This window comes from Thermobia domestica, chromosome 3 (assembly GCF_964235325.1).
Source record: "Thermobia domestica chromosome 3, izTheDome1.hap1.1, whole genome shotgun sequence".
Classification (NCBI taxonomy): Eukaryota; Metazoa; Arthropoda; class Insecta; order Zygentoma; family Lepismatidae; genus Thermobia; species Thermobia domestica.
This window is the reverse complement of record NC_137456.1, coordinates 159,345,083-159,359,638: the sequence shown is the minus strand read 5'-3', so window position 1 is coordinate 159,359,638 and position 14,556 is coordinate 159,345,083.

The window sequence follows — 14,556 nt, the reverse complement described above, 5'->3', positions numbered from 1 at the left end:
CTACTATTATGACCCCTCAGAAATAATATGTATTTAAGCCTTTAAGTTATGCCAATTTTGTCCCCTCAATTTAACTTATGAAGCATGGAATGGGGCCACATACCATTTCCAAAACAAAAACAAATGATTTAAAATGCTGCTGCTGCTGCCCCACCATCTAAATAAAAATATATTGTTCTAGGCGGAGCATAAATGTAATCTGGAACTTACTTTAGTGAAACACCAAATGAGTCTCCTAGAAGTAGTGGCAATGTTTATTAAGATTTCAAATTCTAGAGGAATCAAATTTAATATTTTTCTAGAGAGTCTCAAGTTTTAATGCTTGTCTATCCAAGAAAAGTTCCCAGCTAGACACTGTTCAACTGTATTCACACTTTAGCCATTTTTTTTAATAGAATGTGAGAAATTAAATCATTACAGAAGTTGCCCCCGTTCGTTCTCATAACAAGCGGAATTTTATGAAAATAATTTATTTTTATAAACATTTTATATATTGTTTATCTCCTTAATATTTCAAAATATATTCTACAGTATTTTTGAAACATTTTTTTTAAAATCCTAACTTCCCCTTAGAATACACGTGTTGAGGAATGTAACAATAAAATATTCCAGTTCAAAAGGATACCAATTATATTTGAAACTTTCTTCCATCATTTTCCCGTGATGAAGAGATAAACAACGACTATTTTAACATGGGGAAAAATTATAGAAACAGATATTTTTAAGCTCCCGGACACACTTGCACATATAGATTATTGATACGTTCATTCAATTACAACAGCATTGCTGTAAGTGGATTCAGTTCTTTAATATATGCTTTATAGATTAACTAGCTAACTCTATGGCCTATGGATCCCAGAGGTTTAATGCCGCGTTCACAGAAACCGTTCACTGACTTTTATCCTTAGCCAATTGGATCCAGTTTCTACTTTGTATTCCTATCTCTGCGAGGTCTATCTTAATATTGTTCTCCCATCTGCGCCTAGGTCTTCATAATGGTCGTTTTCCGATTGGTCTTCCAGTCAAGACTTTGAAAGCGTTTCTACTTTCTTCCATTCTAGCTACATTAACTACATAGATTAACATTAATAAAATACTCGTATAATGTATGTAATGTAAGAAAAGTAAACTTAATATTATCTTTTCCACACTACCTAATCAAACCTATAGGTTGAGAACTTAGGTTTCATCATCATATTTACTTAGGTGATCAACTTAGGTGATCATCATATTTACTCGCCACTCGACTGAGTCATCTGTCAAGCTATCTTAGTAAAGGTTGCTGTTACCTTCATGTTGGAGTCTTGCTGTCTTATAATATCATCTTACTTTGTTCTTGGGATACAGAAATACCACTTTCTCAAAAACGTTGAAATTTTAACTCTATATATATTTTACGCAATCCGCAAAAACTTCGATTTTCGTTTAGTCTTGCTTAATCTCCTATGTTATTCTGTTATCAAATACAGTATGTTTGTTTGTAGTATACAATATGCAGGATATATGCTTGTATTAGTTAACACAAAATCGTTAGCGAAAGCAAGTAGCAGAAAGCTCTGTTTTCAATTAAGCAGAAATCATTTTCATAAAAGCTGATACTCAACATGAATCAGCAACGTGCAATTACAGACTTTAAAGACAAAGGCCAAATGACACTCTGATAGGATGAGAGCACAAAGGGCTTGAGACAGTTCAGTATCAAGTTTTCCATGAAAACATTGAATACAGTAAATTCAAACAGATGGTGTCACCAACGGAAGAACGACAAACTCTTTAGATACTCCATCACTGCTGGCGAACGACAACCTTACAATTAGTGGAGAAGGTGATTAGTGTAATTCGAGGTGTGATTGCAAAGGATTCAATTCATTGATGCTATTTTACTAGTTCCACGATTTCATACACATTTAAAATGTCAAAGAAGAAAATTAACACATTTCTTGTTATTTCCCAAACATCTAATTTTGTAGCAAATTTTTGTTTATCAATGTTACATTAAGCAATATTTCGTCGTCTTCAAATTCAAATTTCGGTGATAACGTTACATTAAGCAGATCAAGCGAACGTAATGGTAAGAGGCAGTTCTAGTGAAATTGTGTTATTAAGTGGAATAGGTTGGCATCGAAAAACAGAATAGTATGTAGATAGGATACTTTCTGAAATGTACTTACAGATAAGAAGGAAAGCTTGTTTGGTATGTCTCACTGCGTAGAATTGCATGTGAATGTTGAAACTTCTCTCCCATTTTACTCGTGAGTTAAAAAATGGGAACATATTATTGTGTTTCCCCAAGTATATTATTTATGTTTTGAACCACACATTAATGATTTCTTTTAAGTACCTAGGTATAATTGTTTTACCATGCTGTAAATTTTTAGCACATTGCGTTATACCTATTGTTTGCAATAGTTCTCGAAGGTAAGAGGAATACTTAAATTAATATTCAGGGAAAGAGTTCTCTTGGCTATTCTTGAGCCTTCATTTATATTTTCATTACTTGTATAGTTGATTTCACAAGAAATTGTAACGAATTAGAAACTCTTCCTCCTCATAACAGGACATAACTTCAGTTACTTGTTTCAGTTTTATTCATATATAGTCTCAGTTTTATTCAGATATAAATCTATCACTTACCAACAATGTCCAGGAAATCCCGCATAACTCTCAACCTTCTCTTGAAACGATTCAAGTGAAACATACTGCTTACATAAAAATGTGTCATTAGGTTTGTATCCTTCACCCTAAAAAATATAATGTTACTGGTTGCATACTTTAAATATGTTAATTATTCTAAAAGTTGTGTTAAGGTACCAAGTTAAGATGAATTCTACTGTGTGAAACTCATTCAAAATCAAGACATCGTATCTCTTCATCTTACGCAATGATAAAATATTCGCTAATGCAGTAATATATATATAGATATAGATATAGATATAGTAATCACATAAAGTGATATGGTCTGAAAGTATTTAGCACATATGGTATTATGAATTTGGCAAATATCTTGTAAGAAATCTGTATTTTAGACGATCTCAAGTAACTATATTCTAAATTTTTTCATTGATTTTATTCATTTGTTTTCGTTGGATTGTATTGTTCTTTTAGCTACCATAGTTACTTAATATTGCAAGGGACTTTACATATTTAATGTTATCGATTTTTTTAAACATGAATGTCACCATCATCATCATCATCATAGGTATTCTGTCTTTATTGGCAAGTCACTTGCCGCAGCTGAGAAGATTCCATGCTCCACGGTCCTCCGCTAACTTCTTCGTCTTCGCGTATGATCTTTCTGTTTTTAGTCTCCTTCGCCCCCTCCCTCTGTTTCCCGACACCATACCCTCTAGGACGTCCCTCATCTATGTAATGTAATAGATGTAATCGATACAAATTTTACTTGTTTGCTTCTTTAAGTTTAGCGTTCTTTTCAGCGCCTAGGCTATATAAGGCGTGGGCTTTAGTTCAAGACTGAATCCGAACTATCGTAATACGTTTAATTCTCTCCCAACGAGAATCGAATAGGAACCCCATATACCAAACAGGAGCAACTAGTCACTGGCACTAACAGCTATTAATATCATAACACAGAATTTTAAAAATTACGAAGTATTTACAGTTAATGTGTTAGAAACTACTTTTATGATCATATTTGTCAGAGAATAAATAAACTGCAAATAGCTGATATCATTCTTTCGGATGTGAGTGCGCTTAGATGCAGATGCGATATTTTGCATCCACGAAGACTTTTTTCTATAACTTCCAGCACACGTTTATAAAGTAATGTGGTTTAAGTCAGTGCGAGTACAAAATCTCCGTATATTGACTGACATACTTCAGTCTTGAGTACCAAAGGTCTTAACAAGTAATCAAAACGAACTAATTTTATTTATGACTAGCCGCTTGTACACGGACAGAAATGTTTATATGTCCTTCTTCTAAGACAATTCGTCGTGGAATCTTTTCTCAGCTTCAACTTCAAACACGATTCCGCAATACACAAAAAATCAAATTGAAATTGTGTTAGAAGTTCAAAGAATTTGGTTGTAAATGCTTTTATCTACAGATGAAAAGTGGGAATTTTAAGCGTCTATCTTAATTATCTTATAGTATAACTAAAATATAGGACGATACAATAATTCTACTCTACTTCTGAAATTTGAGAATGAAAAATATTAAACATTAAAATATCTAGCTTCTTACAGTTTGAAATAAAGTAATGAGTAAATATTAATCACTTTTCTACAAAAATAATACTCAGGAGGAACAATAAGCTAAATAGTAAGTGGATAAAAATAAAAATTAATTATTAAGCTATAGGTGATCAAATACTTACCAAATATATAAAACACTAAATATATTATAAAAATCTAATATATTAGATGAGAGAGAGAGATCTTTGAGTTTTGCGTCCCACGATTATGCCGGTTAGGCTAAAGGAGACGATGATTATGAGAAATGAATGAAATGGTGGAATGAAGAAAGTGGAAGGAAACGGGTGAACCCCGAGGAAACCCACGCACATGGTGTTTGTTCACCACAAAGTTCACTTGGCGGGAGCAGGGTTTGAACCCGAAACCCCACGCACCAGAGGTGAGCGCTCTACCACTGAGCCACCGCGGCACCTAATATATTAGTATAGCTATTTCATATAGGAAGTAAATTTTCATATTCTACCTAGATTTATTGCAAAGTAAATTAGGATCCGTAAGTTATATTTTATCCAGTGTTAATTGGAAAACTCAAGGTGATCCATATTGTTCCCCTTTAATTGTCACTTACATATCTACAGAAATACACAATTTATGTAAAAAAAAAAAAGTAACAACGAACAATCCATTTAATTTTAAAATTAACATTTCACATATAGTATTTATTTTGGTTTTGTTGTACGGCATATTAGAGAGGTTTCATTACTACTTATACATACACTTAATTCAGTCAGTTCCAGAATATCAAATTTTAGGGTCTAATGTGTGTGCTCTACATTAATGCAAATTGAAGTAATTCAAATGTTCACTTAATGTATTATATACATATTAAGCCATATCGTTAAAGACAGAAGTACTAAAGTTAATAGTAATTTAAGTACACCAATTACCCGTCTAGCAAATGCAGAGATAAAATTACTTTTAAAAAAATAGGAATATAATCACCTTAAAGTATCTGGAAAAACTTATGTATGAAAATCATTCTAAAACATATCAAATAATACAGCATAGTTTAATAGACAGAAAAAATCGATTCAAGATTCTTCAGAAGTTACGAGGGCATTTCCATAACTTTCCGCTTTGATACTCAAAATTTGCTAATGACAATAAACTATTCGTGGCATATATTGCCAACTGGCTTGCTATTATCTCCGTCGAAGGTAGTAATTTGAATCAGTCTCTGTGTGTATTCAGCTTTCATGCCACATGACAAAGTTCCATCCTACATGGCTGTTGTTGCCAATACTGTTGTGCTAAAGCTGAAATATAAGGTAGAATTTGATCTCCTGGAAGTCACAGTCTTTTACTGCAACCTTGCCAGCAGCATAAGTGTCGATTGGAGCACTACCATGTAGTATATGAGTTCATTGTACAGAAACTGAGTCAAATGACTGCCTCCAACTAATTGATACATGTAGACAGTTGAACTTAGTACACTATTGCTTACTATATGCCATGAAAGTAGATTCAAGTGGCGCGACATCAGTGGCGCGACATCAGTGTCACGATGGAAAATTTTTGAGATACCCTAATATAGAAGATAACTTTCACGATACACACGGCAACCTTCAAACCTTGTGCGGATCCCTTAACACTAATTGCAATTAATGAAGTAATTAAAATAATTTGAAGCATGATCATTAAAATATATTTTGTGATTACAGAACCTCTTTAATAGTATGTAAAGATCAGAGTTAAATACTTTGAGGGAGTTCATTTTGTATATTAATGTAAAGTTGTACAGCATCCAGAACATCTATAATAAAATCCTTCGTTATATGAATAAGTATAGTTGTATGTAATTTAACTGTTTATTGATCGTTACGCAGATTTTGGACCTGTCAGCAAGCCTGAAATTGTTCCATATACATTTTAAACGACTACATAGTCTACAGACTAAGATAATACCATGAGAATTCTAAATCATAATGAATACTGAAGGTAACCTAGAAAGAAAATCTCGATTACTCACAGAACAGTTTTCATGTATGTCCATGTGATCTTTTTCTCAACACAATTTGAAAGGCAGTTGCATTCAGAATGAAGTCGTCTACCAAAATCTGCTGATTCTTCCATCCCTAAAATGATGATATCAATAATTTATAAATTGGAAAAAATTTTTTTGTTCCCTTTCACGTTTCATGTAGATTATGTGTATTTAAGTTTCGTTATATTCCCAATTCCCTATGAACTGTAGTCATATATCACTAAATGATCCAAATTAAAGTAACCAAACCTCATTGTTAATTAAAAAAAGTTTGAGTACCATTAGCTAAACAAACGAACTGAGGAAACATTTTATTGTTCAAACCTAGGCTTGTACATTTACCTAGGTGTACATGATTCGCATATTAGGCCTATTAGTTCTTTTCTTTATATTACTTTCTGAATAAATGAGGCACTTAGGAGTCTATTAGTTAGTGTTGCCTTTTCATCTTAGTTATTAATGGTACCTGACGTACTAAAACGAATATACAATTTTTAATGGATTACTACGAAATAAATTTGATCAATGGGAAAAATAAGTTTCCCACAATTATATACTTAAGTACATGGATTCCAACAGAACATGATATGAAATCCAACCTTGTTTTAAATTACCTTTAAGTATCAAACTTAAAGGAAATATTTGTAGCTAGAGCAGAGAAAACACTTCATTTAATCGTTTGTCTACACACTGACATCCAAAGGTTACTTTCATTGATATTGTGGTTTGTTCTATTAAATTTTAAATAATTATTTTTATGTGACTACGTCTTCTGTATTGTTTGTTACAAAATAAAAAATAATTTATCTGAAGGTTGAAGCATATCACTACTTTGAGAAACTTACAGAACTTCTAGTTTTAATATTATAACAGAGAACAAATTACTCAAACATTCAGTATTGAAGTATTCTAAAATAACTAATGACAATGTCTAAAAGGAATATGGTACGTAAAGAATGAAACGGTAATATCGATATATTGTTTCAGTACAAATAATTATTGTAATATAATGAATTACTAAAGTAAATATAGTGTATTCAATACCCTCTACATTTAAAAAATTCATACATACGTAATAATTTCTTGATACAGGTCATTTCCTTTTCCTTACACAATTTCTGTTTCTCTAAAAAGAGAAGAAACACACATTCAATGTATCAATACAAAATGTTTAATCTATGGACTCATGTAAATCAGTTTTACGAGAAAAGAACATTTAATAACATTTTCCTTATAAACAGTGATGATTTCAAATTTCTCCCGCTGCTGTATTTTCAATATACAGACGGTCAAAGTAGCGCTGTGAGATTACCGGCTTTTTACGTCGAGCAAGATCGAACTTCGGGAAGAATGCCTCCGGGGGGCACCTCTGAAATCATCACTACTTGTAAAAGAATCACACATGTTCACTGACACTACTTCCTAAAACTTTTGAGTGACAAAAATTACTTAAGTTGGATTATAAAAAATTATTATGAAAGAATCATTACTCCTAATTTTCTTCCTTTTCTAGCGATTGACTTGTTTCTAAACTTAAATGGCGCATGTCATGAGCAATAATAATAATAATAATAATAATAATAATAATAATAATAATAATAATAATAATAATAATAATAATAATAATAATAATAATAATAATAATAATAATAATAATTTTCAAATCAAAGCATGTGAAGATGAAGTAAAATTTTAATAGCCAGAAAAAGATCATAACCTATAGGATAGGTATCGTTCACATCTGTTGTAGGAATGTTACCGTATTAGCACGTGTTTTCGATACAAATGATGCGATTTCCTAACACTAACCGTATTATTTTATAACATTTAATACGAAACTACACTTTCATCTCTTACAGGTAAAATTAATATAAAATAAATTATTATTATTAATAATAGTAATAAATAATGCTAGTTTTAGAAAATTTACTGCAGAAACGTGTGATACACATTACAAAAGTTTGTTTCACTGCTTAAAATTACGTAATTCCATAAACTTATTTTATGACAGTTATCAAAAGCTCTTAATGACTGATTAAGAAGTGTGATAACCTCTGTAAGAAGTATGCCTTTTAAGTGCATCCATTACAACTCATTTTGTTTTTCCATATATGAATTAATAAATGCAGAACATGCTTTATTCGAAATAGATCTTTCTCTGGTTAATGTTTCCTTATGTGTTTGAATAGATCGGAAAGGGCTGGAAATGCAATTCATTTGTCGTATTGGAGATTCGTTTCTGTGTTGCACACAGTATCTTCCAAGATGATGTCTGCTTTAGACAGCTTCACATATTAACCTAGCTTGCAAAAATAATATCTTACTAGCAATATTAGTGTTTCTGAAATATAAAATTAAAGTAATTATGTGTTAGAGTAAAACACACTTCTACGGATAAAATTTAAAATACAAACGATAAAAGGAAAATACCTTAGAAAGTTTGCTGTATCTGTATGAGAATTACACTTTTTTCTAATATATACAGTATTTACCTGTTGAATATCCAATTAACTTGTCAGTGCAATTACACGCCTTCATTTTCTTCTCAACAATACATTGAGATACGCAAGCATTGTAGCTGTAGTATTTGAAAGCCCATAATCCTTGTGTTTCTTCAGGAAATCTGCACTTTCTGGATTCAATAGGGATTCTACGGACGTCGTCGTCCGCAACTTCTTCCGAAATCTTATAGTTGGCAATGGATTCTTTTACAAATTCATCTGGAGGACCAACGTAATGCTTCAACATTATAACATCCTCCTGAGATAAGATCTTTCCCTGAAATATTGTACAAATATTATTATTATGTAATTCCAGTGAGGAATATAGTAGAAATACAAACAAACTTGTGGCAGTTGCTAAAGAAATATCCTTAGGATTTAGATTTCTGGGCTTTCGACATCTAAGGCCATTTAGCCCGTCACTTTTGAGGGATGATGTCCTTCGGCGAGCACACTATCCGGGGAAAGGGAAGGAAGGAAGCGACCTGGGACCTATAAGTTAGGTATCACCCCGGCATTTGCCTGGTATAAATGAGGAAAACCCAAGAAAACCTCATTCAAGGTGTGTGGCCAGAAAAAGCGTTTTACACTTTTTCGACCGAGTGCCCCCACCGGGGATTGGATCCGCTCGCGCCGAAAGCGAGAGAGTTAGCGACTACGCTACGCGGGGGCACAGAAATATCCTTGTAACAACCTTAAAGACTAAAGTGGTTCAATTATTCAAACCCAAAACAAGCTACAATTGGACCGCTTGGATGTCAAGTGGTCTAAGTCTAAAATTGATTTCTTTTCTGGAGAAAACTTTGAAGTTCAATATGTCATGAACAATTCATATTTCTATTATATTGGGAACCGACACAATAACTATAAGTTTATGGTTTTATAATTCACTGTTTACAAAAGTTGTTTAAGAAAGATTTCTATGCGTAAAAGTGAGAGAAGGAAGTGAGTAATTCTATTACTTTTTTCAGTTTTAGGACTTAGACTACTTGACATCCAAGCGGTTCCATTTCCACAAACATGGAATTTGGACAGAAAATTCCATTTGTCGTGCAAGCAAGGGATAAGAAAGAGTTATCAAAAATGAAATATCAAGGAGAATAAGAAAGGAATATATTCCTTTTGCAATAATAGAATATCTAACGAATTCATGAGATCAAGTTGATGAAAGTCGGAATATAAACATCTTTTAAAATAAGTGTAACGATATTCTACATATGAGGCTCCTGGTTTGATTCCATGGACGGACACTTCGACTTACTTCATCTACTACGTCAAATTATTTTTTTTTATTTTTTTATTAACCAGACTGATTTTGTAGAGGGTACAAACCACCCTTTGAACGGTACCGGTGGTCTCCAAGCATAGACAGAAAACAATAATTTAATGTAGAAGAAAACATACTGGCAGGGGGATTTAGAACAGCTGATGCAGAATCTAATGTCGAAATTACAAAATTCAAGATGGCGGATCTAATATGGTAACAAAATGTCTTCTGGTTTAAAATGCTTTGTAGTTAGGGAAGATCAATCAGTTGACAGGGGTTACTGAAAGAAAGTTGCTAAGCCATTTGAAACTCCTTTCTGTACGTATTTTAAAAGGATGCTTGATTAAAGTGAGTTTCTGCGCCTCTCAGTACTCGCGGTGCTTATTAAAAGTGGTCATTTCGCCTCTCACTATAGTGCAAAACAACCTCTTTCAATCTGAAAATGTCGTTGTGAAAGCACCAAATTAGGGAAAATTAACAAGTCATGTGGGACCATGGTTTTAAGATGTTTTTCTCCCAGCGTCTAAAGCAAAGTCCATTTTGTTATTTGATTCGTAGAGTGATCACAATTCATCAATTTTTGAACCTATTTTAAGAACAAAAGAGTACCTCAAAATAGAAACCCTTCCTGCAGGAACAGCTGGTAGGGTTCAGCCTCTTGATTTGTTCTTTAAGAAGTTGAGAAACTTCTTGAGACATTTTTCTGACATTGTCCTTCTCTACAACTAGAACACAAATTTACATCTCGTAATAATATAATAAAGATTCAATCACTGATTCATAATGAGTTTTCTTTTCCCAGATTTGCTAATCTTATTAGGTATACGTGGTTAAAAGTAGTTATTTGAAATAAATTGCGTTTAAAAATCCTGTAACATTTTGTTTCAAAGATTCTGCAGCATTTTGTAATTTGTTTAGAGTTATTTCCGTAATAAGTGTGCATGCTGTAAACTATGTTTATGCATCACACACCTTTTTCGGAATATCATTACTATGAAACGTTTTCTCGATAAATTGATGAGTATAACATATATATATATATATATATATATATATATATATATATATATATATATATATATATATATATATATATATATATATATATAAAGTTCTGACGTAGTGAGAAGAGAGGGGACTCACTTTAAATAAACACACCAACTAGTAAGAGACGAAAGGACTTACTTTCAAAAGCATCCCGAATAGTGAGAGACGAGGTGCTCACTATAAATAAATGCCCCTAATAGTGAGAGGTGCAGAGACGCACTTTAATCAAGCATCCTGTTAAAGTACGTACAGAAAGGGGTTTCAAATTGGTCAACAACCTTCTCTCAGTCCCCTGCCGACTATGATTGCTCTTGCCTAACTACAGAGCATTTCAAACCAAAAGATTTTTTGTAATTGTAATCACCATATTGGATCCGCCATTTTGAATTTTGTACTTTTTACGTCAGATTCTGCATCAGCTGTTCTAAAATCCAACTTTTTTCTTTTTTATTAAATGATTGTCTTCTGTTTGTGCTTGGAGACCATCCCTACCGTTTAAAGGGTGGTTTCTACTCTTAAACCCGCACCATTGCCGAAATAAAAGAAAACGCATGTAGATTATTTTTCGATGTTCTACAAGTATGCAAAGTTTCGTTCAAATCGGGGAGTGACAGTTCCGTAAATCTCGTTGTTAGTGCCTTAGCAGATTCCTGTCACCCATAATAATGTTTCAATAACCTTGCTCATTACTTTTACCTTTGTGCCATCTGTTATTTTCTACTTGTATCTGGTTACGTTTCATTACTTCGCCGAGTCACTAAACTGTGCTTAAGGACAATGCGTATATTTTAAACTTATTTATGAATACTTGGAGCGTTCAGTCGGCACTCTCCTTGCTTCCTTTATTGATCTCATCATTTACAAGAAACTGTCTCCAACAACGTTTGCATTTATTTTAAAAGCTGGGATTTGTGTTTATTGTTATATTGCTGACGTGAGGTTTGGCTTTGAACTTCTATTAGCTCAAAAAGCTACTACGCAGGAGCTTGAGGTGATTTCCCCAGCTTTTGAGGTTTAGACTCACGTAAACCACCTTTCTTTCTCTGATATCAAGAACACATTGGGAAGAGAAGATCGGAGTATGATGGGTTAATCAGGGAAATTAAAAAGGACAGGAGGTGTGTTTTTGTGTCTGTTTTAAGAACAAAACTGAATGCTTCAACAATTTCGGGAGATTACGATTAGGATTCTTGGACGAGCAACAAGAACGAGCTATTGGGGAGAATGGAGCTACAAATATTGAAGAAGTAAAGTAAGAAATTCGAAACATTTAGTGACAACGCCAGACTAGAATATCTACTTTCACCTATATACCTATCCCCACTTGCTGCACTTCTATAGAAAATGAAATGTGTGTTCTTGTTTTATTTAAGAAGTTTCTTCGCAATACATCTCCAACTTAACTTTGAGTTGAATTAGTTATAGTCATTGTAAATGATATTTTTATTAATTTTCTAGATCGTTAGGCTGGTGGAGGAGATACATTCCTATAGATTGAAATGCCAAGTAATTTATATAGTTAAGGAAATTTATAAGTGTGGAGTATTTTATGGCTATTTACATCACGGAAACCAGTCATATTACATGCGTCGAGTTTCGATTTCTGTAGTACTTGTGGCCTAGTAGCAATAATAATAATAAGTTGGCGTTAAACTTTCATGTCTTCGCAACATTACTTGAGTGTTTTTTATTCTTATGTTGCGTTATTTTGCTGAGGGCAATGTGTTTTTGTCTGATTAATGTGATGATTTAGATGCAACTAATTTTTTTGAACCCATTATAACATCATCTCCTGGCCGCATACATTTTACGCGACAGTTTTTCGACAAAATTAAAAGGCAATTGCAATTTATATAACCGCTGTCGAATATTGAAACTTTTTCGTGTTTAATTTCAGAAAGTAGTGCTTTTACTGTAGACATGGCTGTAGCTGGAATTCAGGATAATATTGGCATTTTGAGAGAAATCGTTTCAATTTTACAAAACAATTTATGGGTGTACGGTATTTCATAAAAGTAAATGGATTTTGGGGTGATGGAGCTCGACTGAAGATTTAGCTAACGATTTACATAAATTGGGTGAGTCCATCAATTTGGGGTCTGAGAAAATGGAGTTATTTGAGACTCTAGAACATAAAACTTGCACCAACATTGTGAATTTTATTTCTCATAAATAGTTTTCTTACTCCTTGTTCTTCTAGTGCGAAAACCAAGCATTCTGCCAGTAATAAATATTTTTTTTAAATTAGAAATTCGACATTATTGTTTTATGTTAGTAATTCAGAAATTAGTTTAATGTGGCCTTTTATTATTCGCTATCCACACCCAGGCTTTCATTTTCTTGTATACAATTCATTTTCCTCGTCTTCCATATTACAGTTACGCTTTTCTTAATCGTGGTCCTTTATCTGTGCATTTTTATTCTGCATTCTTCCGTGCACAGTAACCATTCTATCATTCATAAAACTCGAAAAATCAGGGCACACAACTCAATCAAACGATGTCAATCGCGTCTGCGGAATTGCACCCGAAACAACCATTGCCTTGCACTATATCTTTATATATGAATCATTGAGTTCTAAAACCAGTCATCGCCATCGAAACTAATTTTACAGGAGAGACAAAAAATTAAATTAGCCAATATGCATCTAACATATGGGACTGTTTTCATTTTTTGATCGTAGAATATGGCTGTTTGCATTATATTCTATCGCTTTGATACGATAATAACCTGTTTTGTTTCATTAACATAGAAAATTAAAAAAATTGGAGATGACTTGTTTTCGTACAAAACAGAAAAATATACTCTACAGTATGTTAAAGGAACAAAAGTATTATTCATTCTTCATTCAGCTTGAAGTATATGTGTTAAATATGCTACAGATTACTTCGGTTTGGTTATGCCTGTCACTAATAGTATTGACAGTTAACGGAAAGCTAAAATAAGTCTACAAGGTCAGATATCCTTTTCGATCATGGTTATAACAGGTAAACTAAGAATGTAGATTTAGAAATCCTCTTCTGGATCATGACAATCTGTGGTGGACCACAAACAAATTCCATTATAGAAAGTCAAAAACTTACGTAGGATGAATTTGAGGACTTTCTTAATGTCTTTAATTATCTTCTGGTTTATGAGTGCTTTCCCAGAATATGCTTCCTTTACTGGTAGCCACTTAAAGAGTACTTCTTTTTCAAACAGAGCAAACCTAATTGCGCATAAACTACCAATGAAAGGAGATAATTCAACTTCACCGGCAGTCGAGCTCTTGTAACTAAAACTATTGTAATAGGTACGAAATTGCTCTTTCTCATTTATATATATATATTTTTTTTCATAGGATTCTGTTAATGCAGTTTTCTTATAACACTCCGGCTACCAGCTTTTGAAGGCAAGTATCATATTTGTTGTTACCTCCTTTACAGTGAACTTCTGTGATGTGGTTGATGATTCTATCAGTGTAGCATCCGTTGAGGAATGTATACAGGTCTTTCCTTTGGATTTTTCTCTTCAGAACCCCAAAATCACGATTACAAGGGTTCA